The 23828-nt window shown below is 39.0% G+C and overlaps 1 protein-coding gene and 1 long non-coding RNA gene across 5 annotated transcripts in view; one reads left to right on the top strand and one right to left on the bottom strand.

The window, feature by feature from the left end:
- HS3ST5 (heparan sulfate-glucosamine 3-sulfotransferase 5) overlaps positions 1-23828 on the top strand; it is a 209745-nt gene that overhangs the window by 149093 nt on the left and 36824 nt on the right. The window lies entirely within an intron of this gene.
- Positions 12647-21927, bottom strand: LOC141968603 (uncharacterized). Its single transcript, XR_012634910.1, has 3 exons — positions 21723-21927; positions 14501-14603; positions 12647-13068 (listed from the first exon to the last, which is right to left on the bottom strand). It is a non-coding gene; the product is annotated as an uncharacterized LOC141968603 (long non-coding RNA).

Below are 23828 nucleotides of genomic sequence, written 5' to 3'. Positions count from 1 at the left end.
GTGCTAAACGATCGCTCCTGACTCTGAAGACAATCTGAGTCCCTGACAGGGCAATCCCATAAAAAATATTGCCTGGCCACCCAGGTGTCTTTTCCAATTATCTGGAGTAGAAATTAATACTTTTAAAAGCTGCTAGTTTTTGAAAGGTTATTACAATTTATTCCAGTAGTTTCTTTTACACATTATGATGAATTGGTTTATTACGCCGTTATTTTCCATGTCAGCTTTTTAGAAGATTGAATCATAATGTTGAAACGTTAGAGCGAATGGCAAACATATTATTTTACAGCTGAGTAATATATTTCCTCTAAAAAATTGTGCTCTGTTTTTAATAACAGGTAATTTTATTATTATATTGCTTAATGCTGTTGTCCCACATTATTTATTTCTATGTAGTAAGGACTGGAGGACTTTCTTTTAAGATGTCAGTGATAGCTTGGACAGGACACAAAATATATGAAAGTACAATAATCCAAACTGTGAACTGTGCTTGGAAGCATAGCAATTCATGACTTCTCAGTATCAGTTTAATATATGGAGCAGCTCCAGGGAGAATAAATGGTTAGCCTCACTTTAGTGGGCTTCTATATTTAGTAGCAAGTTTTTTTAATGTCGTGTTTTCTTCTCGGATTTTTTTCTTTCTGTGATAATCTCTGGGTGCTATTTTTGTTCCCCAAATCCTCTCCAACTGATCTATAAAAGGACAGTAATTAGCATTTTAATGGGAATAGTTGAATCTCACTGTTTCCCTACAGCGAGCATATTCTTATTTATGTAGAGCTCAGCAATACTCAGACATAAGAAATTCATCGTTTCATTTTCTTTTTTTTTTGGAAGCTGGGAGAGGGGAAACCAGGGTGGAGGAGGAGAAGGAGCAAAGCTAAAACTCCCATCCTTTTTTTAACTGTATCTGCATGTAGAATAGTTTCTTTTTACAGCATGAATTACAAATTTTTGGCTCTCTATCATCAGTTCTGCAGGTGGCTGAATACTTTGAACTCCCATTGACTTCTTTCACAGCACAATAAAGTTTCCATCCTGAGGTGCACAGCAATGCCCCATGTTTTTTTTTAATTGGAACAATTATCTCAGAATGGTTTAGTACAAAGTGCTATTTCAAAAAGACAATTTCCTGTAGGTAAATGGTGTCAGTTTCAAAAGTTGTAGGTTACTGCTAATGAGTGTCTGACACTATTTTTCAAGCAAGCACATGTATAGATAAAGTTCTGGAACACAGCCCAAATGTTTAGAGTAAGACACCTACAGCTCAAATAGTCAGATAATGGCATCAAAAATAATCTTCCTTCAAAACCAGAACTTCTTCCCCCTCATCATCAGAAACCCTTCTGTCGGCTATGTGAAGGGCTACCTACAGCACAATTTGAGCACCTCACAGATATTACTGATTTTCTTCCTCCATTTCATTAGGCTGATTTGCATGGCAGCATGAAGGGTAAGGCCCTGATGAATTTGTCTTCTGTGTGATGTAGAGAAATAATTGAACTTTATAATAGGTAATGTTTGGATTCCTGCTTCGTGCCTTAGCCACAGGCCTTATGTAATGGAATAGTTCACAAAAGGCGGTATGGTTTTATGGATAAGAAACAGATTATATTACAGGAGAGAAGGGCACAGTTCCTGGTTTAGCTGGGACAAGCTGTCAGTGCGGTGCGTGAGACTGTGGAGCTGATCAGCCTCTAGGGCTCACAAGGAGGTGTGTGCCCCAGCCTCATCCAGACGCCTCTGCAGGAGACCCCGGGGTGTGACAGCCCCTTCACCCTCCACATGGCTCAGATATGGCATTTGTGAATATTCACACAATGTTGCTGAACAGTGCTGAACTGTGTGTACATCACAAGGTTCCTGGATTTAGCAGACCACAAGTCAGTAAATCTGTGGCTATGCTGACCAATCTGTTCATTCTTAAAAGTAAATGCTTCCTGATTCGACTCAGTTATGTTCTGCAGAAATGTTGGTGGAGACGAGTTAGGAAACATGGGTTTCCCACACCTATAAATACTTTTCCCACTTTATCATATTAATATCAATGCAAATGGTCACCTACCTGAAATTCAAATCGGTGGAGGAGCCATTTCTAGATATTTCTGGTTAAAACACTGAGACTATAAATAGCGATATATAGATAGCAGCCTCTTGTTTTTCTGAATATCAGGATTTATTTCCCCTCAAGATAAATATTGACCTTGGCTTTAAACTGGTCAGAATTAATCTTTCTGGTCAATAAATCTTGGTATTCCCTTCCACAGAAATCAATATCTGTTTAATATCAGGTTACTGAATGAAATTAATAAATTTAGCTCTTCATGAAGATTTTCATAAAAGGTGAACAGCCCAAATTTAAGAGGCTTCAAAAAGGCTCACAACATACTATATGGACTATTTCAGTTTAATGTCAAGAAACTGCTGAACTGTGCATTAAATAAATTACTGTATTTCTCAGAGAGTTACAGTAAGGTCTATTAAGTACTTATTTAAAGACTTGGCAACAGTGAGAAACAATAAATAATTCAAGTAGCACCTCTAATCTTGTTTTCTTTCTCCTTAATTGGTTTTACAGCATTGTTTTGACATTTACCCTTGAATTTAAAAAAAAATACAAAAAAGAAAATGCATGCAGTGCACTAATCCAGCTGCCAATTGAGTACTTACATATTGATGTATCAGAAAAGCAGAGGAGCTCCACTCTGTCTTTAGAGCTGGCAAAGCCCATTATTGGTGTGAAGCGGTATGGGTTTCTGGGCTGAAGAACTCTTTGTTTGTATAGATGTTCAAGTTCACTCACAGTTATTTAAAAAATATAGAGATATTGCATCATCACCTCAGTGAGGCTCCAGAGCAGATACATAAGAGATCATGTCTGATGTATTGCCCAGGGAGGCATCTAGGTGCCAAAAAAAATGCCAAGAAGGACAGATGGATGTGGAAGAGCTCAACGGGTCAAAAACTCAAGAATTAATGAAGGAGAGCCAACACTTTGCTGTGCAAGTTTTCCCACCCTGTTAAGAACTCTGGAGTGATTATAGCCTTCAGGTTCTGAATTCAAAGGGAATGGGTCAGGTCATATTTGAACTCAGCTTTAAGAACTGGATAAATTGTTGGGTTTGGTTTTAATTAAGTTTATGGAAAATAAGACATAGTTTGGTTTATGCAACAGTTTTTCAAAATTTTGTATCTAAAATATTTTGTGTTAATTGGTCGTTTTATTCAAAATTATAAACTGAATTTCTTTCAAGTTCATTTTTTACTGAAGAGAGAAGAGGGAAAGAAAAGCCACATATCTTCCTTTCTTTGTAATTTAATTTTGTTATATACTGTTTTCTGAGGATATGCAAGGTTCAAGTTTGCATGTGTGTGTGTAGGTAAATAAACATATACACAGAGATATGAGAAACTAGATTATACTGGCCCATTTTGAGCAATGTACGAATATATTCAAATCATACATTTAGCAAACACCAAATTGGTAAAAATATGGCATATACTGCTTTTAGATATCATATTGGCACCTCTTGGAACTTCAGATGGAAGGATTAACACTTTTATCTTGTACATATCACCTCCATGCATATTCATATTAAGACTTCTATGCATAGTAAGTAATTTCTTTCTCTAACAGCACTGTATGGTTTTGTATGTGTATCCACTGTTCAAAAAATTATATTTTCCAACACATTTTCCTCTTTAATTCTAAAAAAAAAAGATACTTTGAATACAGCATTCTTACTGTGTACTAAAATATAGAAGCTAAAGACAAAGTAACCATTAATCAGTGTAAAAACTGAAAAACATATTTTTATTACCCAGGAAAGGTGGAAATACTCTTCTCACTTACTTATAAGTTCTCATGCTCCCAGCATTCCTTTTAACAGAACATAACGTTTTTTAAAAAAAGCTGTTCCCTTTGTACCTAGTTCATGAGGTGTTCCCAGTGCACAGAAGCCCTGCAATACCTTCCTAGAGAGATATTCTACTGAGTAGTGGAAGACTGCAATAAAGTTAGTATATTCCCCTCCGGCAGTAATGAATTTCCCATCTCTTCCTTATGATATTTGGTTGAGGTGATACATATTCTCACCTCCCCAGTAAGTCCAGACACTAAAGGTAAAACCTATTGGTCTTATTTTCCATGCAGTTTTCTACATTTGTCTATCACTATACATCCTTGTGAAGCTTAATGGTCTTACCATATTAATTTGTTCACCTACATTAGTTATACTTAATATTCAACTCACTATGAAACATGAAACAAATATAATTAGTTCCGTCTTTGTTTCCAGCCAGGTTATTAACATTATTAGGATAAAGTAGCTTTCATCTACCACATTTAACCATCCACAAGCAAGGATTGCATTGCTAACTGTGCTGATAGCCTGCCAAGTGGGTTAAATCACTTCACTGCTTGTACTCCATTCCCTCATCAAGAAAGAGAAACATTTAAAATTAAGTCCTTAGAGCTTGTTCTGAGCTTTGGGGAACGAACCCCCTATGCATTATTAATATTTGTGTTGCAGTAGTGTAGCGGTCACCAAGTAGAATAACTGGATGAGATTCATCTCACTTGACACTGGCTGAAGAAGAACTAGAGTCAAGCCTGAGTTAGTTGGTTACCCATTAAGACCTACTCTCTAAAGAGAAAGACAACCTTCCACAAGTGACAGGCACTATCTATCTCAAAATGGTATCATAGGCTGAGATGAACTGCCTTTGGGAGGTACCTGTTACTCTCCACTGAGAGATCCCCCATAGCTTGCTTAAATTTGAAACTTAGGTAATTAATCAAGTACCTAAATATATGTCCCTAACACATGTTGCGGTGCAACAGTGTATCACAACTGTGAAAGGTGGGAGTCCTCCAACATTCCTGTGTCATACCTGTTAACACCATGCATGTATACTGAATTATCACAGAGCATCTCACTTGGCATTAAATGCCTAAGTCTAGGTACATGAATTACTCCTCACATTTTTAGGGCACTGCAGTTGAAGGAATTCTTCCTTATCCTTACATAGCATACAGTGAGTCTTATACATAGGCATAATGTTACAGCATTTGGGGAAGAGATGTCTTGAGAACATGCTTTGACATGCAAAAGCAGCATTTCCTCAAAAATAAAAATACCGTTTTTTCATGTAAATAAACTTTTTTTGTCAGTCAGTTTTATGTTTTTCCGCCCTACTATGCCACTGGTATTTAGCTTGCCTTAGTTAACGAACTGTTATGGTAGGAGGACTAAAGCAATAACTCTGTGGTTTACACTCTTAAAATAATTATTCTGGTCTGGTTTTATTTTCTTTCTTTTTTAGGAACATATTCTGTCTGTAAACACACAACTTGTTTACTACAAGAGTTCTTTCTCAAGAAGAAAATCAAATAATATTGATCTAATTGTGCACTTACTAATGAGTGTCTCGGGAAAGCAAATAATTCAGGAAAAGGAGGTGACATGTTTGTAGTTTGGCCATATCTATTATCATCTTAATTTCATAAAAGTATAGACTGACCTTGAATTGACCGTGCATTTTAAAAGCTCAGATGAACACTTAGGCAACCAGATCAGCTACCACTCGAGAGAGCAAAAGCAGTCATCTGACCAGTCACTTGAATTCAAGAATAGATAAATCATAAACTTATAGCTTTTGCATACTATTTTAAAATAAATCCCTCTAGTGGTTTTTCTTTGTAGTTACATTGCAGGCACACTGTGGTTTAGGCAACTTTGTAATTTCCTTTGAATTTACATTTGCCAGTCTAACAAGTTTAGTTTTCATATCCTTAGCAAAAAAATCTTATTCGGAGTCTCATTCTCTCAGATGGCCTAATTCAGCTCCCATTAAAGTCAATTAAATTACCTTGTTGTCTTAAGTGAAAGCCGTTATATACTACACACAGAACAGCTGTGCAGGATCAGCTCAAAAGTTCATTTTGTCCAGTATCCCACTTCTGACAAGAATAAATAAAGCGTGCTTGTGGAATAAGTCTAGGAAACAGGGCAAATACAGAGCGATACTTTAACTTGTACCCTTGCTACTCCCAGTAATTTGCATTTCAGAGATTTTGTGAGCTGTAGGTTGTAATCACTTCACAGTATTTAATAGCTTTTGATGGATTTTTCATTGAAAGTCTTCAATCTGCCTTTGAATCCACTTACACTTTTGACGTTCACAAAGAGTTCGACAACTGAATTATGCCTTATTTGAAAAAGTACTTCCTTTTGTTTATTTAAAACCTCCTAATGATAATCTCATTTGGTTTTTCCTAGTTCTTGCATCCTGAAAAATAATGGATAATCAGTCTCTTGTTCAGTATCTCCACAAAATTATTAATTTTATAAAATTAAATCATATTTTCCTTCAACCAATATTCCTTTTTCATCCTGAAGAGTTCCAGTTTATGTAATTACCACTCACAGGGAGGTCATTGCCCAATCTTATGATTCTTCTTTGAAGAATCTGTAATTCTACTTTGTCCCTTTTGAAGTAACACAACCAGTACTATCTGCAGAATTCAATATGTAGGCAAACCAGGAATGCACATAGCGATGTGATGATTTTCCTCTTTTATTATCCCTTCCTTTTCTACCATTTCTTTGTTACTTTAACTACCCTGACCATTAAGATGACATTTTGCACAGAGCTATTTGCATCCATTTCTCCTTGATGGGCAAGAGCTGATTTTCATGACCATGCTTTAGTGTATACTTAAGGTTGATCCTACCAACATACATTAGTTTGCCTTTTTCAACACTGAATTTTGTCTGCCATCTCATTTTCCTGTCATTTGGTACCATGAAATTCCTTCTGTAATCCTTCAATCAGGATTTTTTTGGACTAACATAAAATTTTTGTCATACTGACTGTTTCATTATTCAACCTCATTATTCAGCTCACTATTCAACTCAGTTTCCAAATCAGTTTTGACTATATGTAAGGACAAATCACAACAGAGAATCTCTTTTAGAGAGCTGGTTATTGCTCATTAGTGACTAAAGCTGTTCATTAGAAAGAACCAGAATTTTGACATAGTCCTTGAACTGAAGTTTTACAGTGTCATAACTTCCTACCTGTGTGTGAAAATGCACCCTCAAAGATGGGTCTCCATGGAAATCCCAACTCCTCAGAGTTTCCTTTCTCTGATACGTCCTCAGCCATTCTCTCACCCCAGGCAGGTTAATAAGCCTTCACATTGTAATTTTAGTTTAAGCCGGTGTTTACTTCTTTCAGTGGCAACTGTGAGCATCCAGGGATGATGCTCCCCAGACAGTCCATCAACCTTTACTCCAAGGCTTCCAAGTGGTCATAGTCCCACCCTCCAGCCAGAGCTGGGCTCTGTTCTCTGCACTGAGTATGCAGATTTTAGTGCCTCCAAGAACCCTCTTAGTACTGGCAACAGGGCTTGTCCAAGCAAGGCATTTGACACATTCTAGTCTGGGTGGTACCTTCTGGGGGTTGTGCAAAACCGTTTCTGGTAATCTTTTTGAACAAAAGTCTCTCCCGTGCTTTTGTTCCTCTGGAAGTGCCCATACTAGTTAATATACAAGGGTATTAGTTTCAGATCAAAACTTGGATTATACAAAATTATTTTCCTTGCGTAGGTGCAACCTGAAAGATGCATGCATAGCCAAGGCACAATTTTTCTGCATCTTCAGAACTGTCCAAACAATTCCTAATGCAGGTCCTATGGAAGCTCATGTATACAGGGCATGTAAATAATACAGGCATGTAAAGGAAAATAGTGTGTCAGTACAGGGAGCAGTAATCAGGGACAAGGTGAGGCCAAATCTTGCTGCACATAAAGGATTTCTCCATGTTCCAGGAGGAAATGTGGAGATGAAGCTCTTGAGTTAAGGAGTTGGTGAATAAGCAGTAGACAAACTCAGTTTTGGGGCTTTCCAAAATATTTTACATCTTTGGACAAAGCTTGAGATGTGAGTTACAAATCATTGAGGGATTTAAATAGAAAAAGATACATGAAAAGTAACAGCAAGAGAGCTCTATATTGTATACATTACTTGGTGAAAAAGCACAGATATATAGGTGCATCCCTGAAGGGTGCCGTGACAGCAACAAAACCCTTGAAGTTAAAATACTATCTAACATGCTTTAATAAAAAGACATGTGGACCTTTAGGACGCTCTCTTCCATCATTGCTGTGATTAACATCATCTTCTTTCTGGCAAGCAAATAAAGAGATAACTAAAACATGCTTAGATGCTCTTGACTGAAATGTGACAAATATGCCTTGTCAGCAAATGATCCCTCTTTCCCAGGGATGGACCCAAGTCAAAAAGTTGTGAGGCATTTTTTAGTTTATATATGCATGTGAAATTTGGGAGTGGTACACTGCTTGAGTAAAAAAACATCATGTAAGTTAGTATGTCTCTTGAGTGAGAACTGATACCGAACATGTCAGGCTATGCGAATTACTTGATGAGATGAATGAAATAATTTGGGGTTTTATCCTTTTTTTTTTAAAAAAAAAATGTGATTTACTTAAATATGCTGTCCATAATTGTCTGGCAGGCTCTTATGACTTCCGATTAATTTTGGACCCATTGACCTAACTTGACAGAAGGTAGAAGTCTCAGTGATAGCTATAAAGAGAAAATTAATACTTGAATTAAGTTTTTGTTACAGTTGTTATTTGGGTATAAAAAGTGGTTATTTTCATTATTAGAATATTTTATTGATTATTAGAATATTTTGTTTTACTATGTGGAAGGGCTGTGTGCCTGGATTAAAATAGAAAATATTAGAAGTTATAGTTATGATGAAAATACCAAGGTTTAAATTAATTTTGTTATCTGTTTCATTATCTTCTTTAGAATTATATTCAGAGTGTTTTGTTTTAAAAAAAATTACAATTTTTTCTAAACAAATCTCTCTGTACATGGAGGTGAACATGGATAACACAGGTCAGACTGCATGTTCTGTTGTATCTCAGTGAAATTTTTACATCTAAAGAACAGCTAGATGTCCCAGGTGTGTTGTAGCATTTCCTCTGGGCTAGTTTATCCTTCTCTCCAACAAATTACAAGATTGTACTGTGTACTCCACCTTGTCAGTGCAAGCAGCAACAGCCACAAAAAATGAGAAGAAAAATGTTTCAAATTGATAAGACTGTAATGGAGCCTGCATTTAAGAACAACCTTTATTAAAGGCTTCCACATATTTTCCATGTTAGTAATACTGAAATACTATCAACTGAATACTGTATTTCCTGGTAGATCAGGACATATTTTTAATTTCCTTTAATATAAAGTATGAAACACAATTAACATACTACATGTGAGTGAAAGAGCTGTCATTTTCTTTGTAGTATTTAGCATGATGTGTGTGAGTTTTTTTTTTTTTTTTTCCAGAGGCGAGATATTGGCATATTTTTAAATGTTTACATTATAACATCCCCTCAAAGAATACTTGTTCACATGTTGGTTGCTGTTTCAAGAAAAGAGGTCACAATTCTCAAGTTTCAATTTGTTTCACAAGCTAGATCTCAAACATCAACTTTCCATGGATGAAAAGTTGCCTAAAGATTGTAGATTATCTAATACTGGTAGTTTTCTTGCAGGCAGTGAGTTAGACTTCTGATCTAGTCTACTTTGGCAATTCCTATGCCCCCGTGTTTCTTCTAATCTCAGTTGTAGTTGTCACTACATGCTTTGCAAAAGAAAAGCAAATTTATAATTGTAGGATGACTAACACAGAAACAATGAAAGGTGAAAGAAAGAGAGTTTCTTCTGATAGGTAGGTGTGTGTGCTGCCCTTACAGACAATGGAGTATAGTAACAAGTTAACAATAACAGCCACTTACTCTGCTTTCACAGGTGTTTTTACAGATGCTTTCACAGCAATCCTTTCAGATATCCTTTCAGATAACCTTCATTCTTTTAAAATGCTTCTCCTTGAAAACAAATATTCAGATAATTTTCTTTCTCAGAAAGTCCACACTGAGGGAAATGACTTTGCTCAATGCCATGAGGGATTAAAAAAAATGAGTTTGCTTCATGCTAAGAGAAAGGATTTTGTGGTAAAGGATGAAGTCAGGAAAATAACTTCATTGCAAATAATATACGATGTAGACAGACAAGGGGAATTCACTCTGTGATGAGGGAAGGGACTCAGCTTTCCCTTCCCATACAAGTGCAAACACCTTTTTAATTTGTAGGTCACATAAAATACAGTAATAAGACAAAAAAAAAAAAAAAAAAAATTTAAGATAAAATGCTTATCTAAAAACTGCAGTTGACAGTTGGCAAGTTTACATTGTGAAGTAAAATTGGGTAAGAAGATTTAGATGAGAATTTTGATCTTAATATTCAGGGTAACTGCAAATAATTCAAAAATTCACATGTTTATTCCAGATGGGGGGGGAAGAAAAAAAAAAAATTACTCCTCAACACTTTTTAAACAGAATATTTCAGTCTTATGTGTGATTGTTCCCTACTTTTCAAAACTTAATACCAGAAAGTCAGTTCATGGTTTGAAGGCTGAGCATGGTCTACACGTTTGGAATTCCCGCCAAGATGTCCAAAGTCATGCTGAAATCGAATGGTTTGCACATCTATAATCATTTTTACTTTCAAAAAGCGGGTAATCATTCCCACTTCAACAGACTTGATAAAATGGTAAATTGAATACATTTAGAGCAGAGACATGTTTTACTAGCAAAAGAAACAGTTCTTTAATGTTGCCTCAAATGTAGTCAGGAAGAGATGACAATGAGACAACACTGCCTTATCGCCTACCCCTTTGCGGTTGCAAGTCACCTTGCACGTTTGATAAAAGACTGCATGAAATAACACCTAGACATATACTACACTCTGAAAATGGCAACATGATTAATTTTCATTTTATGAGCATCCTAGCAGTCAATTCAGATCCTATCCTCTGCCTCTGTGCATACTTATTTCTTTCATTCTCAGTCTTTCACTGACTCTCCTTGCTGGCTTCTATACTTCTGTCCCTTTCTTTGTTCTCTCCATCATAACATCCCCGTGCCTTTTCCAATTTATTTTTAAGACGCACAGTTCAATATTGGTTCTCTTCTTCTCTGAAACAACTGAATTATTTTGACTATGAAATTTCCGTGCCAAAAACTGAGGCTGAAAAAGACACCAGACGTAGAAAACTCAAGCGCATTTCTTCAAAATCTGAGACAGTTTGAAGCAACAAAAAGCATACTCTAGTGTTAAGAAATATCAGGAAACTTTTACTAAGGTCATCACTATCTACCTCACCTATAAGTCCTTCCTTTCTAGTGGAGCAAGGGATATGCCTAAGGAGGCAAAAGAAGAGAAAGTTCATGTTCAGGTGGTAAAAATGTCCATCTGTTGGACAAAAGACCAAATAACAACCCATTCCTTTCATTACCTGACTAATGCCAAGATTTCACTCGAAATCATTTCAGGCTTGTGATGCTGAATTATTTTTATTCATACTCAGATCAAAGGGAACTAATGACTCTCAGCCCCTTCCACAAGTGAGCATTAACTATAATAAGCTGGCCAGGCAGAGATAGGACCTACAGGAGAAATCCCTCTAGACAAGGTATCCAACTCCCTGGGGAAAAGAAGTTTGCCTCAGGGTTGGCACCCTGGGAAACAGCTGTCTTGGAAAGCTGAGAACTCCTTTGTAATCACGAATGTTGGCATCAGGCTGGCTGTGGGCTTGTAGTAGCTTTTCTCTCCCCAGCAGTTGCCCTAGCTGCTGAAGGGCTGCCTCCAGATCCTCTGGATCCTGTTGCACACCTCTCCAGCTCCCACTCCCCGAAACTAAAGAAAGGACAGAACCAGTCCAGACTCTTGTCCCCACCACCTTCATGAGCCACTTACTGTGAAAACCCACATCACCAGGTGGGAGAAGAGGCGTGCTTCTGGTGGAGAAATGACCAGGTCCTTTGCCTGAGGCTGAGCAGTGTATTTCCTCAGAAGACATCCCTGGTCTGTGCTAGAGCACCACAACCCCACCCCCTGGGTGGCACCTGCAGTGACTGTGATGGTCTGCAGGACTGTGTGCCATGGGACAGGACAAGAGACACCAGGCTTCACTCTCAGGTGTCACGAGTGAGTGAGTGCAGCTCAGCAAGTCTGATGGATGCAGGTGTGTAACTTTGCTGTGTACACATGAGAAGGTCTTAGATAATACATGCTCTTTCTGCGATATAATTTGCTGGATTAATTTCTCTAATAAATCCAGCCCTTTATTTTCCTTATATCTGGTAGGAAACATAAGCTATTTTTTGTTCTGGCAAACACTAAATCACTTTCTTTTGTTGAAGAAAAAAAAAAAAAAAAAAAGAAGTATTTTTGGTTTGCATGTTTTCCAGTAGCTGAAATTTTGAAAAATGTTTAGTAGTTTAAATCCCCAAATGGTCTGTCTTATCACTCGGCTGTAAAAGGCAATTTGAAATAGAAAGTTTCATACATTATTTAAAGCCTTGTAGATTTGTTATTTCCTGAAGGCCATTCTAATTTCATGATGCTGTTTGTTTGCTAGAATTTTCTCAGCATAGCTGTCTTGAAGATTTAGGTTAAAAATAACAAATATATCATACAAAGAGTAAATATGTCAGAAATTGGTGGGGGAAATTCAGAGGATTCTTAAATGTTGAAACCAATGTGGAGGACTGGTGCAGTAAAACAGAGATAGATTTTAATTTCCAGAGACTTCCAAAGTGTTTTTCACTGGTTTGGTTTACTGGTATTATTCTTAAAGGAATGACTTGTCAAATATTAATCTTTAAAACTTCCTTAGATAGACTGGTAAGAACTATGCCCCTTTAAATCTTCACCCAACATCTTTTTGCGTTAAATCTAATAACCAACATCCCAGTTATATTCCAGCTTTCCATGAGTGTAATTACTTTTCCCTTAACAAAGAATCTTGGACCCTGCAGAAGGATGCTGTAGAGGTGCAGGGTTCCCCTTCACACTGCAACGCCAGAGCCCTCACACACTGGGCAGGGCGGGAGGGCTTTCACGCTTCTCTGCTGCACTGAGCACTTGCAGACAGGCTCCAACCATGCTGAATGGCACATTGCGTAGAACCCTAGAATGAATCATAGAATGATTTGGGTTGGAAGGGACCTTAAAGATCATCCCTGCCATGGGTAGGGACAACTCCCACTAGACCAGGTTGCTCAAAGCCCCGTCCAACCTGGCCTTGAACACTGCCAGGGAGGGGACAGCCACAGCCTCTCTGGGCAACCTGTGCCAGTGTCTCACCACCCTCACAGTAAAGAATTTCTTCATTATATCTAATCTAAATCTACCTTCTTTCTGTTTAAATCCATTACCCCTTGTCCTATCACTACATACCCTTGTAAAAAGTCCCTCTCCGGCTTTCTTGTAGGCCCCCTCTAAGTACTGGAAGGCCACTGTAAGGTCTCCCTGGAGCCTTCTCTTCTTTAGGCTAAACAACCCCAAGTCTCTCAGCCTGTCCTCGTAAGGGAGGTGCTCCAGCCCCCTCGTCATCTTCATGGGGCCTCCTCTGGACCCACTCAAGCAGTCCCATGTCATTCTTACACTGCAGGCCCAGAGCTGAACACAGGACTCCGGGTGGGGTCTCACGCAAGTGGAGTAATGGGGAAGAATCCCCTCCCTTGTTCTGCTGGCCACACTTCTCTTGATGCAGCCCAGGACACAGTTGGCTTCCTGGGCTGCGAGCGCACATTGCTGGCTCAGAGTCAGTTTTCCATCCACTAACACCCCCAAGTCCTTCTCCTCAGGGCTGCTCTCAATCCACACATTGCCCAGCCTGTATTTGTGCTTGGGACTGCCCCGACCCATGTGCAGGACCCTGCACTTGGCCTTGCTGAACTTTGTAAGGTTTGCACAGGTCCACCTCTCCAGCCCGTCCAGGTCCCTCTGGATGGCATCTCCCTTCCCTCCGGTGTGTCGACGGCACCACACAGCTTGGTGTAGTTGACAAACTCACTGCGGGTGCCCTCAATCCCACTGTCTGTGTCACCAACAAAGATGCTAAACAGTGCTGGTCCCAACACTGACCCCTGAGGAGCGCCAATCATCACTGCTCTCCCCTTGGACATCGAGTCATTGACTGCAACTCTTTGAGTGCGACCATCCAGACAATTCCTATCCACTGAGTGATCCATCCATCAAATCCATGTTTCTTCAATTTAGAGACAATTATGTGATGTGGGACAGTGAAACAATGCAGATAACCACAGTTACAGGTTTTGCTGCCCAGTGTAATTTCTCACCTAAGATTCTGGTCCAGTGTACTGGGAATTACATGTGGGTTTTTTTGCATGGAAAGTCCCATGCCAAAGTCTTTATAGGATCAAGGCTTGCCTCATATGAAAGAAAGTAATACTATCCACCCTTTATAAGCAGGGCATCATATAGCTCAAGTAACATTAACATAATTAGCAGAGCCAGAAAAGGAAGCTAGAAATCATGCTGTCTAATGTACTTTAATCTTAAGGTTAAAAAAAAGAGAACAAACCCACAAACTTTACCTTCATGCAAGGCAAGTGAAAGGCAATGCCCCTCAGGCCACTGCTGCCTACAGGTGTCAACTTCTTGGAAAACGAGGTGCAGTTAGTGCCGCTGTGATCCCCGCTGCAATCAGAAAAGTACAGCCAGTCAAGAACTCCCTGCAGATATCAGGAGTAAGAAGTGATGCAAGAGGGAGCTTCCTAGCACGAGTTCCTGCACCTGCTCCCTATGCTGGGGCTCTTCCTTCCTTCAAAGGCTTTCTTTTTGGTCTATATATAGAAGAAATGCAGATGTCTGTTGTGAGGGGGTGGAAGGCACAGCAGAATGGTTGCTTTCCAAAGCTACAGAAGTTAAGGCACCTGCAATAATGCATCCTCTATGTGGTACTGAATCAGCATCTTAGAGCAAAGAAGGGATTGCATGCAGCAAGGTCATATGCAACTCGTGACAATCAGCCTTAGAGTACTAAGAAGCAAGGCCATGTTATTTTAGTCACTTTAGTAAAATCATTATGGAAAATGGTTACCCAGGACTAAAGGGATTCTAAACACTTCCATTAACAAATTAATGTCATGCAACAGGAAGAGGTTGTAAGCCGAGATGTATTCCTCATCACTGTGCCTGAATCACGCTCTCACTACCATGGCTTGCCTGAATGAAACAAGCAGTACTGCCCTGTGGCTGCCCTCCAGACCTCCACCCCACACATCCATGCTGGTGGTGGTACCAGGCTGTGATGAGCATACCACAGATGGTGTGCTCACTGCTGAACTGCCTGTGCATTCATGTAGGAGAGAAAGGGATCTCCAACTGCTTGTTCCTAGCATGCTACTCGCGGTCTTACTTTGGTGAGGACATTATGGTAGGCATGGATGGGAGAAGCCTTATGTCTTTCCTCTTTAATTCCTCCCAGTCCTGCTATGGAAATGGAAATTAGCTGGGCAGGGAACAGATAGGGGCAGACTATTCCCTCCATGGACTGAATGGAAAGCAAGGAGACAAGATTTGTTTGCATACAACTTGGCTGTCTATAAACCAGTTGTTGATTTTCATAATTTCTAGCTCTTAGAAGTTTTCTGCCTTGGGGACTGGGTTTGGTTTTTGTTGAAAACTGGTCTCTCTCTTCAGCTGTTATCGGGGGGTTATAAAATTACTTTGAAAGAAAGATTAGTATAAGTTTGCTTCCTTTTTTACTCATATCCATACATAGCTGAACTTTAATTTGAATCGTAGCTATACACTGGAAGACTTTTTAAAAGGGCTATCACTATTGAAGAATTTCATATACTAACCCCCAAGCTGATGTAGGAGCACACAACACATTCCCAGCTCTCCATTCAGCTTATTTGTATGCAAGGCAAATGGAGTTCTACAGAATTGTTTCACCAGCCTACAGGCAGAATCGGGCCTTCCATTTTATATTCAGAGTTTGCTGGAAATTTTTCACCTGAAAAGGTTTTCAATAAAAAGCAGGAGCATTATTGATGAAAATGTTTGTGATTATAAACTACATTATGAAGTGCCTCTTGAAATGATTGTTTATTTGGTTTTGCTGGTATCTGTCCAGCTGGCTAGAGAAAAATAAGCATCTTCCAGACTATTTTTTGTCAGTCTTCTGATGGAAAATGTTGAGGGGGAAATGGCAACCATGTGAAACAAAGCAGCATTTTTCAAAATAGTGTTTGTTTAGAAAAAATGCTCATTTCTCACTCCTTGAAATTTTAACAGCTCTAATTCTTATGTATACATGAAAGGAAGAGAAGAATTGTTCCACTAACTTGTCCCATTAAGCAGAAAAACTTGCCCATATGTCTTGCTTGCTCATGGCTCTCAGCCATTTTTCATCACGTTTTGTCCATTTACATCCTTTCTCCACACACCCCCCCCATAGCCCCATGCCATTTGCAGAACACTTACAGGTGCTGTTTTTCACTGGCGTTCCCCAGGCTGCTCCCACACCAGGGTGACTGCTTAATTCAACATGCTGGCAGGGCTCCACACTGAGCCCTCGCCAAGATTTCCCCTCTCTCCCCCTTGGTATATGAATGAGTGCAAAATAAACTTGGCAGAAATTTGCAGTCAGGTTTACACAGACTGAGCACAGAGTTTTGATGGGCTGACCAACTTATCACAAGTTTTCACTTTTCTTCTGGTCATGGGTAGAAAGGTCATCACATTTTCAGTTTACTCTGTAGAATAAAAGAGCTGCATACAATTAATGAAAGCCGTAAGAGCAGTTCAACTGTGCTGTTAGGTTCAGAGCAGGAAAGATCATATATCACTGTAACCTGCCTAACCTTCCCTGTACTAAATGACAAACTGCTGGAAATAGCCTTTGGGTCAGGTCTCATATTCACTAAAATACTTGTCCTTCAGATGAGGACTCTGTTGAACTCATATATCATTCAGCATCTTAAATCACACAGACTTGCATAAATGCTAAATACTAATTAAGATTTAAAAAATTAGTGAAAGATAAAGTCTATGAAACAGGTCAAATAAAGACTTAATTATATTTAGAACTTATCTTTTTTAGGTGACCTTAGGAAGATATGACTGCAGTTTTCCAGGAGTTTATTAGGTTGCTGCTGTACTTCTTGCTGCAACTCATACCATCCTCAGAACCCGTTCAGACTACAGGTTGTGCTCATCCAGAAATGGATTTCCAGTTGAACACTTCAAGAAGCAGGACGTGGTAACATGGCTGAGCTCACAGGGGCTTGGCTGGTGATGAGAAGCTTTTCAAATTTCCCTTACATAGTTTGATTAATGGATCTCAGTTAACAGTTCTTAAAATCTTTTATTTCAAAGGTTTTATTTCTCATAGAGGGCATCATTTGTTGGGAAAATGTTGTTATTTGAAACATTTCAAGGACTGATATAAAAATGCATTTTGGAATAAAGCAGAAACTTTAGGTGGTAGCTTGTACAGTTAGGTACACCATGAAGTAATTATAACAAGCACTGGTTCGTGCATGCTAAATGCTTTCTGAGCAGTGTTTCTGACCTGAGGAACAAACACGCTAAGAGGAGACAGCTAAATAGTCAGCAGACACTGAAAAAGGGAAGGTGAAAGACAATTTATATATCAAATCAGTCAATTCCCTGCAAGTAGCATGGTAGAAATGTCAGGGGTTTTTATGTGGCAGAAGGCAGGAAAGCAGCAGATATGCTCAGGGAGGTTGAGCAGTGAATATAGAACTTTTAGGTGATGGAGAAGCTGACAAACTGGCTGCTTTGATGTGAATTGAATTGCACTGGGGATTTCACAACTAAGTAACACAACTTTGTGTAGGGCACATGGTATAAATAATGAAAAAGAGAAGGACACACAGTACTGAGTCATATGTTTTGAGATAAGATATGAGTTGTTGGCAGGGAGATGCAGGACCTATTCTGAGAACAGCTGCAGAGAGGACTCGGATGAGAGAGGGGATGAGGGAGGGGAGGAGAAGATACGATGCAGGAGGTCAGGAGGAGCTGCACACACATGACAAGCACTTTTCTTCTGCATTTCAAATATAATGTTAGCACAATGGACATATTTAAAAATAATAATACAAACAAGCTTGTTCCTGCCCTCTCTCTATTCCTAGAAATCGGACACAAAGGGTGGCACAGCGCTACCTCAGCTTACTGTCTGTTGTATTCCTTCTGCACCTGGCCTGCTGCAAGTATGTTATTACAGCTGGCCTCTGAGTCTAATTCAAGAGTTTCTGATGCAGAGGTGTAATCCCCCCTATCAGCTGAGCTATAGCATGTGCTGTGCTGTCATAGTCTGCAGTTATGGGTTAGCCCCTAGGAAACTATTACCACGTGGTGGAATTTAGAGAAGGTCCAAAGCTGCTTTGAATTACACCCCAGCTATGATTAATGCAAGAACGCAGTGTGAACTGAGCTTCTGTAAAAACTGCAGGACTGCGTTGTGCAAGGAAAGAAAGGAAAGAGCCAAGGATAATTTTTGCCCTCTGTTGTTTAAAAAGTCACAATATATCTGCAGTTTTTTAAAAGGCGTTTAAAATTAATTCAGACAGAATTGTTCTTCTTAGGTGTTTGATATGTCTTCTGATTAGTCTTTGTTGGAATTATCTGTACTGCAGAATAATTATCTATACACAATTCCCTGCATTACCATTATAACCTAATCACATCTATATAGCTTTCTGTATGACTTTTTTAATTGGTTCTGTAATAGCCTCAGTGTAAAAAACAGTAACCTGAAGTGATTAGTCATTCATTATTTTCCCTGTCCCTGAGTCAAGAGAGATGAGCTAATCAAATCCATACCACTACCCAGTCTTTTACAGAAGTAGCTAGAAGTAAAAGAAGTTGCTTTTACAGAGCAGAAAATCAGTTCAATTCTTTCCCCAAATGACTGCACAAAATTTGATGAGGAGCTCCTATAATCTTCCTTGAAACCACTGTGCGTTTATTTACATCAGAGAGAGAATTCATGGAATTGTGTGTAAGTCAAACCCTTATTTAACAAAAAGGAGAAACATATTCCTTTTATGTCCAGCATTTATTGACAGGAAATTTTTCATGCATTACAAAATATTAAAAAGTAAAATACAGTACTAATCAAACAAATATAAATGAAAATAACACGTAGTATTTATAGCATGCAGTTAACTACCCTTGCTGCTATTCTAAACTGACACTGTCCTACAAAACTAAAAGCATTATGGCTAAACAGCTAGTTCTGTATCTTGAGACAGAAAAAAGAGGCTATGTGTAGTGTATTGTTTCATATTCTTCATTTAACATACCACTTTGTACATATGTATAGTATGTAGTTATAAGCAATGAACAAAAAAATTAGTATAGTATACAGGCTTATGACAATATTTCATCTTATGTATGATTTATATACACTGTGACAATTTTTTTTATGATAAGCATTATTTAAAGGTATAGGTGACCACTATTAGAAGTTAATATTTTTAAACATATAGATGTCCCTGTTTTAATTTCCCAGTGCATATGTAGCCAGTGCACTCAGTACAACACATCTTTTTATATTAATCACTGTACACAGCTAGAGAAAGTCCCTAACTTGAACAGTTTGAATCTAATTAGATGAGATGGAGAAAGGAAGGAAATATTTTAGGATATGTTGCTGAGGCACAGATATACTTAATCACTTCCCCAGTTAGTTGATAGTCGTTAGACAAAGGGGAAACTGGACTTGGATGTCCTGAGTCTTAATGAAGTATCCTAAATTCAATGACCATCCTTCCCTGCTAATGTCCATCCTATTCTGTTATTCCCCTTTTTATCTTATTTTACACAGTGCTGTACTTCCTTTTTTCAGACAGAGTATATAATGATCAAAGATAATACTGGTGCCAGAGGATAAAATTTCCATTAACAAGCTGATGATGTCAGATGTTGTTACCAATTTATTTATTTAAAACTGCAGATCTGTCAACAGAAAACTAAAAGGGAACTTAAATTTCCCTGAGTCATCCCCAAAAGATTTAACAAATAAGCCAAGGGCATCAAGCTAGACTGATGTTACAGAAAAGCTAAAGAGCTGTTCCTCAGCATCTTCACAGCCCCAGTGCTCTGCAGGTTTGTCTTTCATGGGATCCCTCCCAATGGTCTGCTTTATCACCTCTGCCCTGTTGGTGTCTGGGATGTGCACTGGAGAGGTACCCTCAGGCGCTAGGATGGATGAAGAGGCTTCCCAGTGTTCTCCTTTGCCCAAAAGAGCACCACGAGCCTTTCACAGTCATACCCTGCTGAATAGCTGCCTTCTGACACTGGATTTACTTGAGCTCAGCATGGTCAGTCAGAATATCTAGTTAGGCCCCAAAAGTCATTATACTGCTAAAAATTATTGAAAGAAAATGGCTTTCTATCAGTCTTGAGCTTAGCTTTTGGACAACACTTCAATAACATTTGCAAGCTATTCTTCATGGCCATTAAAGCTGGTTAATTGGCTGCTGATACATTGAGTGGGTTTCTTTTATTCTGTTTCTCCTCTTTAATCACATAGATCTAGGAAATGAGGCTTTATTAAAAAAAAAAAAAATCACTGAATGTTATCAGATGCACTGTAAAAACAGCCCTTACTGAGAGCAACAGAAATTTTATGCTTGTAAGGGCAGCAGGTGTGATTCAAATGGAGCTGTACCTTCAAGAATATCTTGAATTTATGAGAGAAAGGCCTTATTTTCCAGCTGTGTTTTACCCAAATACCATTAATCTGTTCCATCCAAATGGTCACAATACTAACAGATTAGAACAAGGTTTCCACATCTGTTTGTTAAAACACCTTATTTTCTCCCTTGTCTGCACATCTTTTGTCATTCCAATGAGTAATATTTGGCATTTTTTAAATCTAGAGCCTACAGCATGCAAATTTTTCACTGTGATTTAGATGTCCAATTAGTGTAAGCACATGTCATGTCAGGAAGTACACGGAAAAATAATTACGAGGCGGGGGCAGAAGAAAAAAGGTGGGCAGTGAGTGTGAACCTGAAGACTGATAGGAGAAAACAGAATGCCTGTCTTGTCATCGTGTTAGCAGAAACTTACTCTGCTACATTATTTTCTAGTAAGATGTATTTTTTTAAAATATGTACAATTTTAAATGACATGAGAAATTAAGAGGAAAATAGCACAGGTTGAAATCCTTGAGAAGGAATTCAGCAGAGCTATTCGCTTAAAACTAAATGTAGGAGACATTTTCTTATGTTCCTAAGCACTGATAGCTGCTAAAACCTGTTGTTAAATATCCAGATTAAATGATACTGTTGCAGCAGATCTTGTTATGAAATAGGAATGAGGTGTCTCCAGAATTCAATAGAAGCACATATAATTTTCCAAACAAATATTTTTAAAATATATACAAACCTTTCTTTACATGTGTGTGTGTGTGTGTGTGTATGTACATACATGAAGTCCTTTGTGACCTCCCCACTTTCACAGAGCAAAAACTGGGAATTTGACTCATTACAAATCCTAATCTCATTCTCCCACCACACACAAGTTTATAAAAATATTTTTCCTAGAAAACAGCTGTCTTCTAAAAATTCAAAGCTGTGGACTACATTCTGCACTCACACACGAGAAGTCTGTCTACTCCAGTTGCCTTTAAAGTGGGCTGCAAGTCAAGCACAGTGTGGGACTCACCGAGATCCTGACTGTAGCAGGACCGAGGAGCATTTGCTCTTACAGAGAGAGACAGACCCTTAAAGAACACATAAAGAAAAAAGGACAATAGAAACTGGATACCTGATTTATTTACAGCAGATTTCCAAATTCTGGCACCAGTTGCAGTTTCAGGAGCTGAGGGAAACAGAAATGGCTGACACTATTGGGGAAAATCGTCATGGTAAACCTGGAGAAGTTGTTTTCCTTGTGAGAAGTAAAAGAAAGCAGCATCCTTGTGCATTGAGGGGAAAGCAAAGCATGAAACTACAGACCCCAGGGCGCTGTCAGTGGGAGCTCCTACTGCTGGCTTGGAGCACACACCCACCGCTCTCGATAAAGGCTGGCGAGAGAAATGGGGGCTGTTGCTGTAACAGTGCTGTCAGCACTGTGGTTCTGTGGCTGGAACATTTCTGGGTGCCTGTGCAACCAGCCTTTGCTCAGTAGTCTCTGCAGCAGTTTCTCCTGACGATTCCACACACGTTCTGTGCATATCTGGTAGTTTGGTAACTTCAGGATAATGAGATCAGTTCACAAGGTTTAATACCAATATGAAGGGAATGATGCCTCATTTCAATCTTTCTACAGACAAGGACCATATCTTGTATGTTTTCTACAAGGCTGCATTCACAGACCTCTGTAAATATCTAGTCATAATAACAATAAAAAAAATATTTGCCTAAAATGATCAGTGGCTGCATGAACAGTGCAACTGCAAGTAATACAGTAGTAGTTGTACAAGAACTAGGGTATACAAAATAAAACAACTGGTTTATATGCACCTTACTTTTTAGAATGATCCATCTCTGGATCAAGACAGTGGCAAAAAGTTAAGAACAAGAGGTAATTCTCACGCTACTGAACCTTCCTCAGAAACAGGGGGGTAAATCTTCTGTCCAGAGCTTTTCAGAACCAGACCAGATGCTTTCGCAAAACGTGATTGTTAGGAGAAAGCCTACATGAGTAAAACACAAACTAACACATCACTTTAGTCTTTCCCTCCTAGAGAATAGCTCAGTAATTGAATTAAAACTATCCCTGGCTTTCACAAATGTACTTCCTATAGAAATGTATTTGATGATCCTCAGCAAGTTTGTTTCTAGGCCTGGTAAACACAGAATAATTTTTATTTGCAGTAATATTGCATAACCTTGCTTTCTAAGAAGGATCTCTTTATTGTATATTTATGCTTATCTGATTAATATAAATACCTGATGCCCATACACTAAGCAACCACCTGTGTAAGAGTTACTGACAGGCAGCACAATGTGAGCCTTCCACTAAATCAATGTCAAAAACTAAGTATTGTAGTACTTGGTAATTGTGGTGTAACTTCATCAGGCAAGAAATGAGTGCATCAGTCCATTTCTTTTTCTCCATCCCACCTGTCCCAGACACTAGATAATCTGATCTCAGTAAAGGTCCAGGATCTCAGTGAAGGCCTTGGACTGGTGGCTGGATGCTTTAGCTCATTGGGAGACCTTTAGCACAATACGATTGTGGGAGTGCCTGTCTCCAGCATACAAGCCTTCCTATCTCAGTATAGTTCCTAGACCTCTCCCAGGACCTGCACACCCCTAATATTCCCTCTGCAGAACCAGCTTTGTTGAGGAGAAAAAAGAAAGCTTCTGTCTGGGAAGAACTGTTTTGCAACATCTCAACCTTGCAAGGAAGCCATGGGGATGAAGCCAGAGCTGCCCTGAGAGCAGGCAGCACCAGTGGGAGCGCTGGGCTGTTCAGAGCAGAACAGTCTCGGGCACACAAGTACCACGGGCTGCATCCACACCAGTGGCAGTGCCAGGACAACAGGCTCAGACACTATCCTGCGGTTGTTCACTAACGGCTAGCATGCTGTCTGGTGTGCACTTGGGTTCATGCCAGCTAACACTCCCTAAGCCAATGTTCCAGCACCATTCAGGAGGCTGTAAGCAAAATAGATGTGATCACCCTTATTTAAAGCATATTTAGCTGCCTGGGTGCAAACTACTTCTAAGGCCAGAAAGCGGGCTATAGTTTGCTTTATTTACCAGTCCAAACGTAGTGATGGATACCATAGTAGTGATGACATGTCATGGCTTTAACATCTTTTGGTACCATGTACATTCAGCTTTGTAGTGCTACTACATGGTAGAATACCTGCCTTTAACCTGAGGAATTGTGCATCCAGCCACACATGTGATTCTGTGTGTG

The sequence above is a fragment of the Athene noctua genome, chromosome 1 (genome assembly GCF_965140245.1).
Source record: "Athene noctua chromosome 1, bAthNoc1.hap1.1, whole genome shotgun sequence".
NCBI lineage: Eukaryota > Metazoa > Chordata > Aves > Strigiformes > Strigidae > Athene > Athene noctua.
This window is presented reverse-complemented; position numbering and strand designations above follow the sequence as displayed.